Source organism: Temnothorax longispinosus, chromosome 2 (assembly GCF_030848805.1).
Source record: "Temnothorax longispinosus isolate EJ_2023e chromosome 2, Tlon_JGU_v1, whole genome shotgun sequence".
NCBI lineage: Eukaryota > Metazoa > Arthropoda > Insecta > Hymenoptera > Formicidae > Temnothorax > Temnothorax longispinosus.
The window spans coordinates 22587032-22600450 of record NC_092359.1 but is presented as its reverse complement, the minus strand read 5'-3'; the positions used below and the strand labels follow the sequence as shown (position 1 = coordinate 22600450).

Below are 13419 nucleotides of genomic sequence, written 5' to 3'. Positions count from 1 at the left end.
CAGCTTCGCGAATTCGGAACATGTGTGCGGGGTAGAAGTGTCTAGAATTCTATGATAAAGTGTGTGTTTGCACTTGCACTTGCGATTCGTGAAGTGGTCTTCTGATTATTTTCGCCTGCGCTAAATCGAGACGTCCCCTACTTGTCAATCGTCCGGACTGTAAGTATTCGCCAAAAAATATCATACTAAATTGACAAAAGAAAGGAGATGCAAGCTCTTCTGTTGCGTAGCGTTCTTTTTTGGTGTTACTCAAACAAAATTATTTAAAATGATTATTCTAGAATAATTTGTCACGCTACAGTTTTCAAGCGTAATTATTCAAGTAATTTTAATAAGAAAATAAATTATTTCCTTTATCAAAAACTTCTCATCTCTAATTCAAACAAGAACAGCCGTTCGATTAGCAATCTTGGGACAAATCTAAGTCGCAGAGAAAAAGAGAGAGAGACGTCGTCTCTCGGGATCACGCGTTTCGCAAAAAGACGACGCTAAAAACCACGGTAGCACGTCCCGCATTGTATTTGCCCGCGCTTCCTCGAGTTCAGCATTTGGTATGACAATACACGCTGATCAGCGCATCGATGCGTGATTATAATGATAATGCCGCCTCCTGTTTCGCAGGGGGGTGAGCGCGGGTGTGCGCGCGGCGGCCCCCTAAGGGGCGCTCGAGTTTTTCGGGTAAAGTTTTTCCTACGCAGATGCGCCATCGGACGGGGCTATTTATTAGCGCGGCCACATCCTCTGTTCGTGTGCTCCAATTCAAAAGGGCTTGGACAACAGGTTGCCGCGTCAACGTCATTAGCCGTTGCGTTTTTGTTCCTGGCCCATTGGGGGTTTACCTCTATGCCGATAAGAGGCACGCCGGTCGTTAATCCTTTCCTCGACGAGATAAGCTGTAAGGCGTGATTTCGAGCGGAAAACGACCGTCGCCTTTACCGTCGCGTCCGCAGAACGGATTTTCGGAGCTAACCGGGGAGGATTTTTATTACATTTTCATTCCGCGTAGAAAATTGCTCGCATCGGGTGGAAATCGCACCCGACATAAGATCAATGAAAAATAAGAAATTGCCTACATTACAGAAATTTTTTATGCCTTACGAAACTTCCGTATATTCCGGTCGAAACTTGGAGAGATCGCTTCATGATTTATTCCGCGGGCTCCGCATGGTCACGGTAGTCGTAACCACCACTAAACTCCGTCTACCCGAATCGAGGACGCGTCTGTTTCCATAAACCAAATTATTTTTATATCCAGGGATCTACGTTCTCTTGAATTAGTGATAAGCAAGGATGGCCACTCGATACGTCGCTGACCGCCCATACGACCCCTATGATATATCTAACGGATAGAACCTAGCGAATCGCAATAGCGATTTCTCCATCCGTTGCCCATAATATGAGGGATTTGTTTCACTTTTTCTATCCCATGACAAATTCGCCCGTATCACGTTTAGTACGCTGCGGCATATCTTATCACGCAGAAATTCATCTATATACGAATATGAATGGAATAAAATTTAAGCGCTTGTCCATTTAAAAAATTATCCAAAATTTAAATTGTTCCACACGCTTATTGTTAATTGTTAATTTCGGCGAAGTTTGCGCGCACCGTAGAACTTATGTCTCGCTAGAGATTCTAAGAGAGAACGATCAACATCACCGCTAAGTACTACGAATTACCGTCGACCGTGTATATATCGTCGGTTTCATCGCTGATTCGCGAGAGGGTCGACAATGTTCGTGCGCACGGTCGTTAGTCGATCGTTTTGGGGATGGACATGGGAAATTCGGCCAGTTAGCCAAAACGTAACGATGCATCCAAGTCGAGAAATCGTTCCGGCGAGAGGCGAGATAGCGCAATTCGTGGAGGGTGCGTCGTCGAAGATAGGATACCCTCGAGAGCCGTAGGGGCCGTACACGACTTCGACCGCGCGGTGCGTGCTCGTCAAGGGTTACCGTATCCGAAAATGTAACTTATTTTGCGAAGACTGTCTATCGGAATGACATGATAATTTTCCGTCGCATTAAAAATTTCTAAAACAGTCTCTCCGTACGTTAAAAATAAATTGCAATAAGTATTCTAATCGGTAGTCACAATTCCGTGATAATTATTACGCGCAGGGAGTACATAATCCCCATAAAATATAAAATAACTATAAAAAGTCGCTTAATTTGTAAATTGATATCACGTATCACCGCGTATTGGGGACGATATCGGTTCAATTCACGTTATTGGAATAGAAATGGCCGTGTGTTTCCGTTAATTAATTTCGACACGCTACGCGCGTCTCGATTTCCCGCTAATGACTTAAATGGATTACCGGCTAATTCCCGCGGACGGCTACCACTCTCTGATCTGCCGGGTCGGCTCGCGTGCACGCGTGCATCGCATGAACTTTTCAGACCCGTGCGTCGGTGCGGTCTATACGGGGAGAAAATTTTGCGGGGAGACACGAGGCTACACGCTGCCAAACGTAGCTAAGCCACGCACGAAGTGGACAAGGAGGAACGGGGGCGAGCACGCGGAAAGGGGGATAAGAAGGAGACGTAGAAGTGAAACGGAGGTTTCCAGCGTCGTCGACGGGACGTGTATCCGTTGGATTGCGGCCTCGTTCGAGGAATCCTCATGGGAGACCGCCATCTTGTTCTCCTACGTATCCGCTGCCCGCCAGCCCGATGTCCTGCCACTCCTTTGCATAAACTTAGGAACGGACGATGACGTTAGGGGGCAAAGGCATTTATATCCTGGCCGTTCAATCGATTTGTTATGTGCATCGTAGAAAGCGAATCTAATGAAACGCCGGATTGTCCTGCGCTCAAATTTGCCTGTTAATCTTGCGTATCCTCGAGTTTTTAAGTTCGTAAAATTTATAAGTAATATTAAATGAAAAATATATTTATCTCAGTTTTATCATGGTAATACTCTGGTAATACTCTCATTTGTATTGTTCAGCTCTTATTTGTCAGCAAGGAAAGATTTAGATATATATGTAGCGAATCACTATATTTATTATAGATGTATCGCAATTGAGTCGTTTATAAATTCCACTGCGGTAAACACGTGGGGGTTTATGCGGTAAATGCGATATTTGTCCCACTTTTCCTCGTATAGAGAAGAATTGCAGCAATCAAATTATGCTTATTGTATACACGATATTTTATGTATTAGAGCAAATGAGGTTCTTTCCGTTCATTGCGCCGTACAATGTATACATTTTATCGGCTTTAATTGGATGCTACCGCATATTCCCGGTTAATTAATACGAAAAATTGCCAATGTTAATAACGCATGCATTACCTGTTTGGTACGGTCTGTTGCATCGGCACACGGACCGATGCACCGCGGTAGGGTCACTTGACCCAGGGTTCATATAGAGTGGGTGATATTAGCGTATTTTGTTGTAATTACCGAGCAGTCATTCGCGCTAACTGCACCGCGATTCTCATTCGAATGCTTTATATCATACGGACAAATTTCCGCTCCGTTCCTTTGAAACATTTATTCGCGGCACCGCCCGCGCCGCCGGCGGAAATTTACGATTATGGGCGCGGGTTTGGCGATTTTTCGTTACACGAGCGCAAAACTTTTATTCCCGCGATGACACTTTCCACGATATTCGTTTCGGCTTCGCGGCCAGTTAGCCGATACTCGAATCAGCGATCCGATTAAACTGCGCAGAATCACTTCTTCCATTTGAGAACCCCGCCGAGGGCAGGTAAATAACGAATTGAAAATCAATGGTATTACGAGATTATGCGTTTATTGGTAAAGAGCTAGCAGAGTTACCGATGCCCAGAGCAGTAATATCGAGTAATTGCGTAAACGCACCCGTATCCCACTGCGCGTAACCTCTCCCTCTAACAAAATCCCGCGGATACGTCCACCCTTTCGTATCCGGATATCCACCGCTGCTAACGGTGGCGTTTAAAATAATTATTACGGCACTTTTTTTTACCGCGCGCGCTTGCGGCAACTGCTTATTATTCCCTTGAAAAATGGCCTGCAAAATTCAATGAGATTTAACTTTCGATAATTGATGAGTGCAATTAGAATATTACTTAATATTTGCGTTGTGTAAACATAAAAGTGTTATTCGCATTATTTCTTGCGCCACATCGAGCTAAATCATTTAAATGACAATTATACACGTCGTAAATTACGAACGAGCGGTATAGTGTAATATCTTATAGTCAAGTCCCGACTATGATGAAACTACCGTTTCTTTCGGCGGGAATGCGCATTAGGGGTCTTGTCCTACAGCGTTCTCGCAATATTAGCCGCGGCAGGATGTGTGTATTTCGCACATTAACGTGTTTGCAGAGGACTGATTCTGGATCCAGGCGCGACACATTGCGTGCAATATCCACTGTTTGTTTCACGCTGGCTTGATTCGGCCCGCCACGCTTCCATGTTTTCTCTGTAAATCCATTATTACACCGGCGGCTTTCGAAACGTCGCGTAAACATCGCTGTCATTCATTTAAAATCATTCGCTCGTCCTGCGCGCTGTTATCCCGATACAAACTAAATCTCTGCTAATGTTAATTAAACGTCTGTTGTTTTATCGTTGGCAAACAGATGGGTCAAATATATATCGCAGTATCTATACTAAAATATTAAAAAGACCGGAACAATTATTGTTACGTAATGTAATATTATGAAAAACAATCAACGGAAGATAAAGCCTGTTACGTTGATAAGTTGTTATATTCGCGCTGATGAATCTGTAACTACATAATGTCTTTCGCGGCATAATTACACGCATAGGAATAAGAATTAAATCAGTGGCAAGGTTGAAGACAGTGGCTGGTCGTCGTTGGTTCGTTCGACGGATAGCGGTAATTCCGTCACGTCGTAAAGGTTTTTATCGTCCTTGCCCTGTACGCTCATCCACTAGGATCTTTCGGTTCTAGCTAGACGCAAAGGCATTCTGTGTTTCCTCGTGTATCCTCACGCTTCGCTTTACCGACCCCGCGTCTTACACGTGCCGCTTGATTGTTCAGGTTTTATTATCACTCGGTACTCCCCGAGTCCTCGTTCATCCTAGCTATGTACATCACCCGTCGCGGGAACGACTTGCAATCGTCGAACACGGTGCCAGAAGATAATTGACCAGCAGTTTATTCTGTTAGTATCCGAGCGTTGTATTGTCGCATCCAAATAGAGAAAATTCGGAAGATTCGATTGGAACAGCGTACGTTAATGGACTTTATACATTAGCATCGACTATTTTGTAGTGTGATTACTAAACATCTTGTTATATATATATATATTATACTGCATATACCGTTCACTTATAACCGATTGTATCCAGAAGTCTATAATCACTTTTTATTATATGTTTAATAAAGTAATATGGATTAATATATATAGAATATATAAACACACACGTGAATATTCCTCTGCACGTTTCTTTTACTTTGGTCAGAAAACACGTGCGAAGAAGTACAGAATTGTAAGGTGCGTATTTATGATTATAGCGCCGCATGTTTGCACGGCGGATGCATACGCACCCCATTTTCGCTCCATGGCAAATGGAATTAGCGGGCGGTTTAGTTCGGCGGAGTCGCGAAATAGAGGTTGCATTTTTACGGGCGTATTAATACAGCCGGAAACGTACTATGATCGGGCTTGTAATGCAGCCCTAGGGGCCCGTGTGATATGATACATTTGCTTCGCATACAGGACAGCGAACGAGCGAGCGAGCGAGCCCGTCGGAAGAGGAGAGAGCGCGAGCGGGTGGCAAAGAGGGGTAAAGCGAGAGGGATCGAGAGGAACGAAGCGGGTGGTGTGCTTCGCGTATAAGCGTGCTTGCATTTCATAACAAGGTACAAACAATACGCGGAAACGCGAGCAACAGCGTCACGGGGGGCATTCGCCGATAGTACTTGTCTGTACCTATCGAGGCGGTATTCAACCAATTATGTCTGTTTATTGTCAAACGCCCAGTTTGTTTACGCAGCTACGGTGCCGGGGCCTGTTACGTTAACAATATTGCTTGTTCATTTCGAAAGATTTAGTTACGCTACCGATATTTCAGCGATCAAACATATTAAATAAGATTAATATAAAAATGATTTTTTTGTGTCATCTTAATCACGTATTATAATAAAAGAAATAAAATATAAAAACTAAAATATTACTTTAATGTAAAGATACAACAAGTTATATTAATTGAAATTCTTAGGTTGCTCGGGGCACTTTCTCGAGTGCCTATCATGCGATTTTTTATTGATCTGACACGAATCATGGCATAGGCGATATAACGCGGTGTCGATGTTTCCAAACAAACATTCGGGACGTACAACCGGATTAATTGCAGAAATTGCTCATTGAACATTTCTTCCGCCAGGTGCCATTTTGAACGTCCAATGTCGCGCTCGAGAGAGGCACAATAGTCGTCCAACCGGTCCGGTTGCCCAGGACAATAGTACTTGATACGAAGGCAATGAGATGTCACCGACTATGAATTAGCGTCGTGGTCGAACTCGAGCAGGGGTTCGAGGGTACCGAAAGGGGTTTCGGAAAGGGGTGATACGGCGGAGAAGTGGAATTCTTTTTGCGCGATCGGGTGTAAATGCGTTTTCCGAGACACATGGTATATAGCTCGTGCCTGCTTGATGGTGCAGTCAAACTTAAGATTTATGTGCTGTCAAACTGGTATTATTAATGTTCGATGACAGAAACAACAAAGGGAATCTCACTTTTCTCAGGTTTAAACAGCCTAAAATAACCTGAAATATTTGTGAAGGTATTTTGTGGTAGAGAAAAGGAACTCGGGATGTTTTTGTCATCTTGTGAACATAAAAACTACAAAGCGAACATCACAAGTCAAATAATAAATTGTCATCACACTCATAAATTGACTTAAACTTATTTAGAAATAGAAATCTTTATATATATATATACAATCGAATCTAGGTTTTTTTTGTACATTTAACAATTAAGTATAATTAATTATTTTTATTGATACCTTAGAATAAATACTAATTTATTTTTCAACAACAATTATTATTTACATAAAATAGAGCAATATCAACATATTGCACATAATACAAAGAAACTTACTGCTTAAATGTACAGAAAAAAAAACTAGATTCGATTTCTTAGCCAACTATGTCTGACTTCTAATAGAAACATTAAAAATATCTCACGTTAATGTCTTTTGAAGAAAGATGAATCTCGGAAAATCTGCGCACTCCCGTTGACAGGCGTTTACTAGAATATCCGGAAGGTAGGTAGGTATCCGTAAACGAACACATGGCTGATGGTTACGGTGAGTGAATACGGCACCCTCTGTTTGGATTATGGACTCGTAGTCTGGTGTCTATAAACAGAGAGGTACGGAATAGAAGAGGAATGGTACAGAGAGACAAGGCTTTGCGGCCGCTATGACAGATTGAGAGAGAAAGAGAGAGGCGTCCTTTTGTGACCAACGAGGCGTTTCGATGCCTATATACCCCATACCGAGCACAAAGGCTCTTTCCCTCGTTCTCTCGTTTGTATGTTGTCGTTCCTCTTACCATGTATAGTACCTCACTGCGAGTTGGACGTCTTCATCATTTATGGAAAGTTTTCTGTCAGTGGCAGCGAGACACCTGTTACAGTTAAAAGCAAGAGTTAGAATGTCCATTGGATTGATTCGTAACATTCTTTTTACCAGAATCTCTGACACATTATTTTTGTTTTCTCCACAATAATCGCATATTTTGATTAACAAATTTTCGATATAAATGGATATGTTTATCAAGAAATTTATCGTTTTGAATTAATGTCTAAATTTAAATGTGCAGGATACGAAAATATTTCAGATTAACTTTCAAACATATAAAATATGCAATTTACTAACATTATTAATAAAGTTTATAGACAAATGTGGATATACTGCTTTCATGTTGCAAATTGTAAACGCAACTAGTGTAGCAACATATTCCATAAAATATGATAAAAGTAATCATGTAAAAAGATATTCATATCGTATATCGCGTATACATAAAAGTAAAAGAACCATATAAGATATTCGCGGTACTGTTACGAACGAGGGTCGTTCAGATACGGGAATGACAATGCCTGGAGGCCAAAATGCACGTTAGAGACGCCTAACTGCCGTCTCTTATTGAAACATCATATCTGCTTACCTGTATGGAAACGGCCACTAACATTTATCCATAAAGAGAATGGTTCTGGTATGGCAACCATGTTCTATCCCCCGCTTCACCACAATAGATGATTTTATTCTTTATTTCATAGTCAATAGACCGTCTACATGGAGCGATTATATTGTCTTAAATTTCGAGTGCGTTGAGTACCGAGAGGTTACTCGCTTTCCCACAATTCCCTCCCTATCTAACGAAAGGCATATTAAATCGATACTCGCATCTCTCGAAGTCTTATCGAAAGTCTCGAAGTTTATTGCTGACTCTTTTCCGCGATGCCGATTGGTTCTCTCGCTGCGCTTACGTCATGAGCGGCTGTCATGGCATATTTTGATTTTTGATAGTTGTGTGTATTTAATGTGTAACAGTAACAGATATAATATTAAAGTCAAAAAAATAGCGCGCGCGTAGCCCGCGTCTGTGATGTCTAGTATTATAAACTTTATAAACTATATTATAAACTACACTTTTTATTATAAACATTATATGAAACTAAATTGTATTAAATTAAATTAACAAATTTTTGTACTATTTATGTGTTTACTACGCAATAAATATTTCATATAGTAGAGAAACTTTTAAATTTTTTGGAGGCTTTTCTAGTTTCTCTGGCTACCTTTCTTCTGCAATTTAAAGAAGCAATGATTGTGTAATAATAATATAACTAAAATAAAATAAAATAAGATGAGCATTACTTTGCAAGATATAATTTTGTTTGCACAAGTATATGATATTATATTCGATGGAGCAAAACTCTTTTACGTCAGAAGACTTTTATCGATCTTTGACGATTATTGAGTAAATAAAGCGTCATTGTACAAACGTTAATTGGTGAAACCACATAATCACAAAAATCGAGCCACTTGCTTCAATTGCAAACAGATGTGGTCATCCCATCATGAGTAAACTCCCCTCTCCTCTCGTGGCACGTTCACCCTTCTCTGTCATTTTCGCGGCTATCTCTCAAACTTGTTCAACAGAGAGATACTGCATCCACTTTGAGGGGCAACAGGGCCATCAGCGAGGGTGCTATCGGTATCCGTAGGGAGCATCAGATTTTAGACCGCAGTAGAACGGACAAGTGCATACTCTCTCCATTATAAACGTGCCTCCCGGCTTTACTTTCGAGTGCAACGAGCCATAAAGACCGCGTCATATGTGCATTTCCTATTATTGCTTTTGATCAGCGTATCGATTTCTCCTCTGACACCTTACTTTTGTCCGTAGCAACATAATATTCCTTTTTTTCCATACACTACCGGTGTTTCTTTCTTCTTCAATCATCGTTTTTTTCACCCTCGTTTCATATTTATTAACTGTTATTATCATACCATTAAAAGAATTGTTATTGCAAAACAGTTAATATGCTTGTGTCGTCGCAAATTATAAATTACCCATGAATCGAAAATTGTTAATTCACACATGATGCTTACTGCTCTCGTGGGAGCTTGTTTAGTAATATGAAAATGTTTAATGATCGTCATTAATAACAATATGTAATGGGATTAAGTCAAGCGAATTAGCAATATCATATTTTTTCCCGTAGATATAGAAAGCGTGACATCTATTATTGTCACTTCCCATCCCCTCGTTTTCACGCTATTATACTCAAAATTATGAAAGATGTGACAACGACAAAGACAACACGACAACTATTTTAAAATAATTATAATCTTAAACCGACGGATCAACAGACTAATCCTCGAAAACCATAAAATTTCGATATAATAAGACGATATTACCTACTGTGATTCAGAAAAAGATGAATGTAGTCAAACAAAAGAGAAAAGATATGCCAAGAAGCATGCAAAACAGGATTTTGCGAGAATCGTCGGTTTATAATAAGATCCAGGCCTAAGGTGAAATGAATACAAATGACTTTGAATACCAGAACCGTATTTGGATGATCTTTCGTTCCGGGGATTATCTAGTGTTACACTCCCTGCCCCTGCCTATAGCCGTACCGGGGTTGACCTTCTTCTCGACCTTTTCTCGAAAAAATTTTACTCAGGAAGAAACTGTCAGGGAATAGATAAAGAAAAGGGTTTGAAATAGGGGTTTTTGAAAGCTGAACAAAAAGAAACCATAAATCATAACTAGTAGCATTTCTCTAACGATTTAATCGTTTAAAATCACAAATAATATTCGTTTGAAGGAAATAAGCATCATTCAAATATTAGAGAATCATTCAAGAAATCATGTTCACAATCCTTTTAAACGGAGAACAAGTTTATTTTCCAAACGTCTTTCTATAGCTTTGGCGATTTAACAAAGAGAAGAAAAATTTTTGCGAAAAATTCTCAAAGAATCGGCAATTAAACACTTTATCCGTTTAGTTCATTATAAATTCTCTTTGCAAATGTCTCTTACCATATAAACTCGTTATACTACAAAGTAATCAACATTTTATTTTATTCTGAAATTATTTTTCATGCTCTATCTTCTTCTCAGCGATAATATGTATACTATTTGTATAGATAACTGTACTATTTTTTAAGTAATCAGCAATCACGTATATGGAAATCTCACAAAACAACGAGCAACGTCAACAGATTGATGATATATCCTATAGAGTAGTCTCTCGGGTTTTGATAAATTTTCAGGCAAGCTCTGCTTGTGTGTGTGTAAGTGATTGGGGGAAGAGCGTATAAATAAATCTTATCATGATCGCGACTTTTAGCATATTTCGCCAATTAAAATACCCGGCGACGTTTTACGAGCTGGCGTAAGCCAGTCTCCCACACTTCGTTTGTGTTCCCAATGGTGTCCTTGTTTCGTGCTACGCGAGGTGAATTTACTTCGTTGCTTTAAATGCAAATCTGACATTGGCGGGGAAATCTACCTTGAGCGAGATGCCCAGCAATGGTATTTAGATCGTCGGTCGGTTGAGTAACCATTGATTTTGACCAAGAATTATTAAACATAGAAATACAAATATTAGTTTTATCATTTTAAAATAGTCTAGTAAAATAATGAATTATAATTGTGTAATTACTATGATAAAGAAGGTAGACGTTGCGATAAAAAGTTTATTAAAAAGTCACGGAAAGTTTATTAGATTTTATCGTTTTAATAAGTTTAGTGCTTGAAGAAACTCTCAGGAGACGCCGATTATAATTAAAAGTGAATCGCTTGACAAAGGAAATTACATCACAGGTAATTTTCTTCGTCAGCAAAGAACTTGCGCTCTTACCTACAAGCGCGAAATGTGCTACTTTTCTTTTTATTAATATCGAAAGTTTTCACAAATTTTTAAAAGTTATTTGTCAATATCACAATTGTAACAATTCATATATATATTATTTTCAGTTATAAATTATATCAACATAATAAGTTATATAAATTTGAATTGTGAATTATACGTTATATAATCTGAAATGACTCTTTATCGCAATCTTACCTCGTATATTCTTCTTTAAATGTATAAACTTTATCTTGCTTTTATCAGCAAAATTTCACTATTTTATAAAGAAGTTGCTTAAAAAAAGATACACTGCCAACTCGCTCAAATGACGTACGCACACAGATCAAACTTAAAACACTGCCGGGAGGCATTCGGCATATCGTCTCCAGCATTAAGCAGGACACAGTGAGAGGAGTGAAGAGAGAAAACCGTTTTCAAAAGTCGGATCCAAGCCACAGTGGTGGTGATGTGACCTACCCGTAGGAGGGTGGAGGGACGTTTCCAGAGCGTGGTTTAGGGTAGATAGGGGCGAAAGTCACTGCACAGCCCCTGTGGGGGCCACTAGCCGGCTTCGTGCCTTCGTCGCGACTTCAGGAACTCCTGTTGCCGACTCTGCTGAAAGCTGTACACTTGGAGAACCGGCGCGGCGGTGCGGAATGGCGGGGCAGGAAAGTGGACAACGTCCTGTGAAAAAATAGAACGCTTTGACCATCCGTCGTAAATCTCAATTTTTCATGGACATTTTTGAAAATTTACACACACACACGATCAGCGTAGCCTAACTTTATACATACATATTTATGTATATGTTACGTTTTAAAATCAATAAAAATTTCTGTAACAATTTTTATAAGATGATATATCAGGAGAAGAAAATGTACTTATGTTATAACAGAAAATCTTTAAGATAATCACATTCATGAGGGGCTTACAGGGAGTATGATGTTAAGGGATGTTGGACGTCCCGAAGGTGTCCGAACTTCGTTCTCTTTGCCTATAGATGCATTGCCCTATCTCCCTCTTTGTGCGCTGTCGGTATCGCGCGAGTGCCATGGGTGTTAAACTTTATTAATATCCTTATCAAAAACAGCGACGTGGATAACTGCGGTAGTTGCAGTTCGCGGGATTCGGAAGTTCCGCTGCTCCTCTCTGTTCGAGAATAGTTCCTGGGGTTTCTCCCGTGGGCGCCGTGGCCAGCCGTTGGGTTTGCGAGTCCTGAAGGACTCGTCCGTATCTCTGGCAAACTATCGTTCGGGACGTGTACAAGAGGCGGGACGTAGTAGTCGACGTAGTTATATACTGTTCCGTGCGTGTACTCTTGTCGAGATCTGGAATTAAAGTTTCGCGAAGAAATCTGTAAGTATCAGATGACAATTTTTAAATGGCAAGTTGAAACGGATTCTCTACTTAAAATATTACATATATTTTTATATCTACTGATATGAAATAGATAAGTAATTTTGTGCGGGTGTGTATGTGTGTGTGTGTGTATTCTACTTTTGTATTAAATGATTAAAAGTGTATAATTACTTTAAAAATATAACATTTTTACCTGTTAATATATTAACATTAATTCTCTATTGCATATACATATAGTTACGATATATATCTTTCTAATATTTTCCTAGTGCAATATATGCATGTAAATTAAAGTAAGAAACATAATATGGAACAGTAATGGTAAACATCTCACGTTTGTGCTTGACTAATGACAGTGGTGACATGACGACGCGTTAACATATTACGACTTTTGAGAACATTTAGGGCCTTTAAAGCCCTTTACGATCTCGTAAATGACGTAAACAAAGGAAAATGGATTCTCGATGCCGTCGACAAAGACTTTTAGTTGATGTATTTTCGAAAAATCAATCATAGTCAGCAAAGATAATTCTTGTAACTTTGCACATTTAACTTTTACTATATATATAAATTACTCTAATTGTAAATTATAGATTTTGATATACCGTAGCATATAATAAATGTACTTTTTTAAAGTACGCAAAGATAACATTTTAGTATTTTAATTCCATTTAATTAAATTATCGAATCAACTTCAGTATAATAATGGAACACAATTTT

The 13419-nt window shown here is 39.6% G+C and overlaps 1 protein-coding gene across 2 annotated transcripts in view; it reads right to left on the bottom strand.

The window, feature by feature from the left end:
- Window positions 1–13419, bottom strand: part of Kn (EBF transcription factor knot) — a 130775-nt gene that overhangs the window by 80003 nt on the left and 37353 nt on the right. For both annotated transcript variants that reach the window (XR_011730830.1, XM_071770165.1), the window contains 4 exons: window positions 12273–12668; window positions 11818–12024; window positions 7524–7598; window positions 7155–7327 (listed from right to left, as the gene is read on the bottom strand). The gene's annotated coding sequence lies outside the window, so the exon portion shown is untranslated. The remainder of the gene's footprint in view (window positions 1–7154; window positions 7328–7523; window positions 7599–11817; window positions 12025–12272; window positions 12669–13419) is intronic.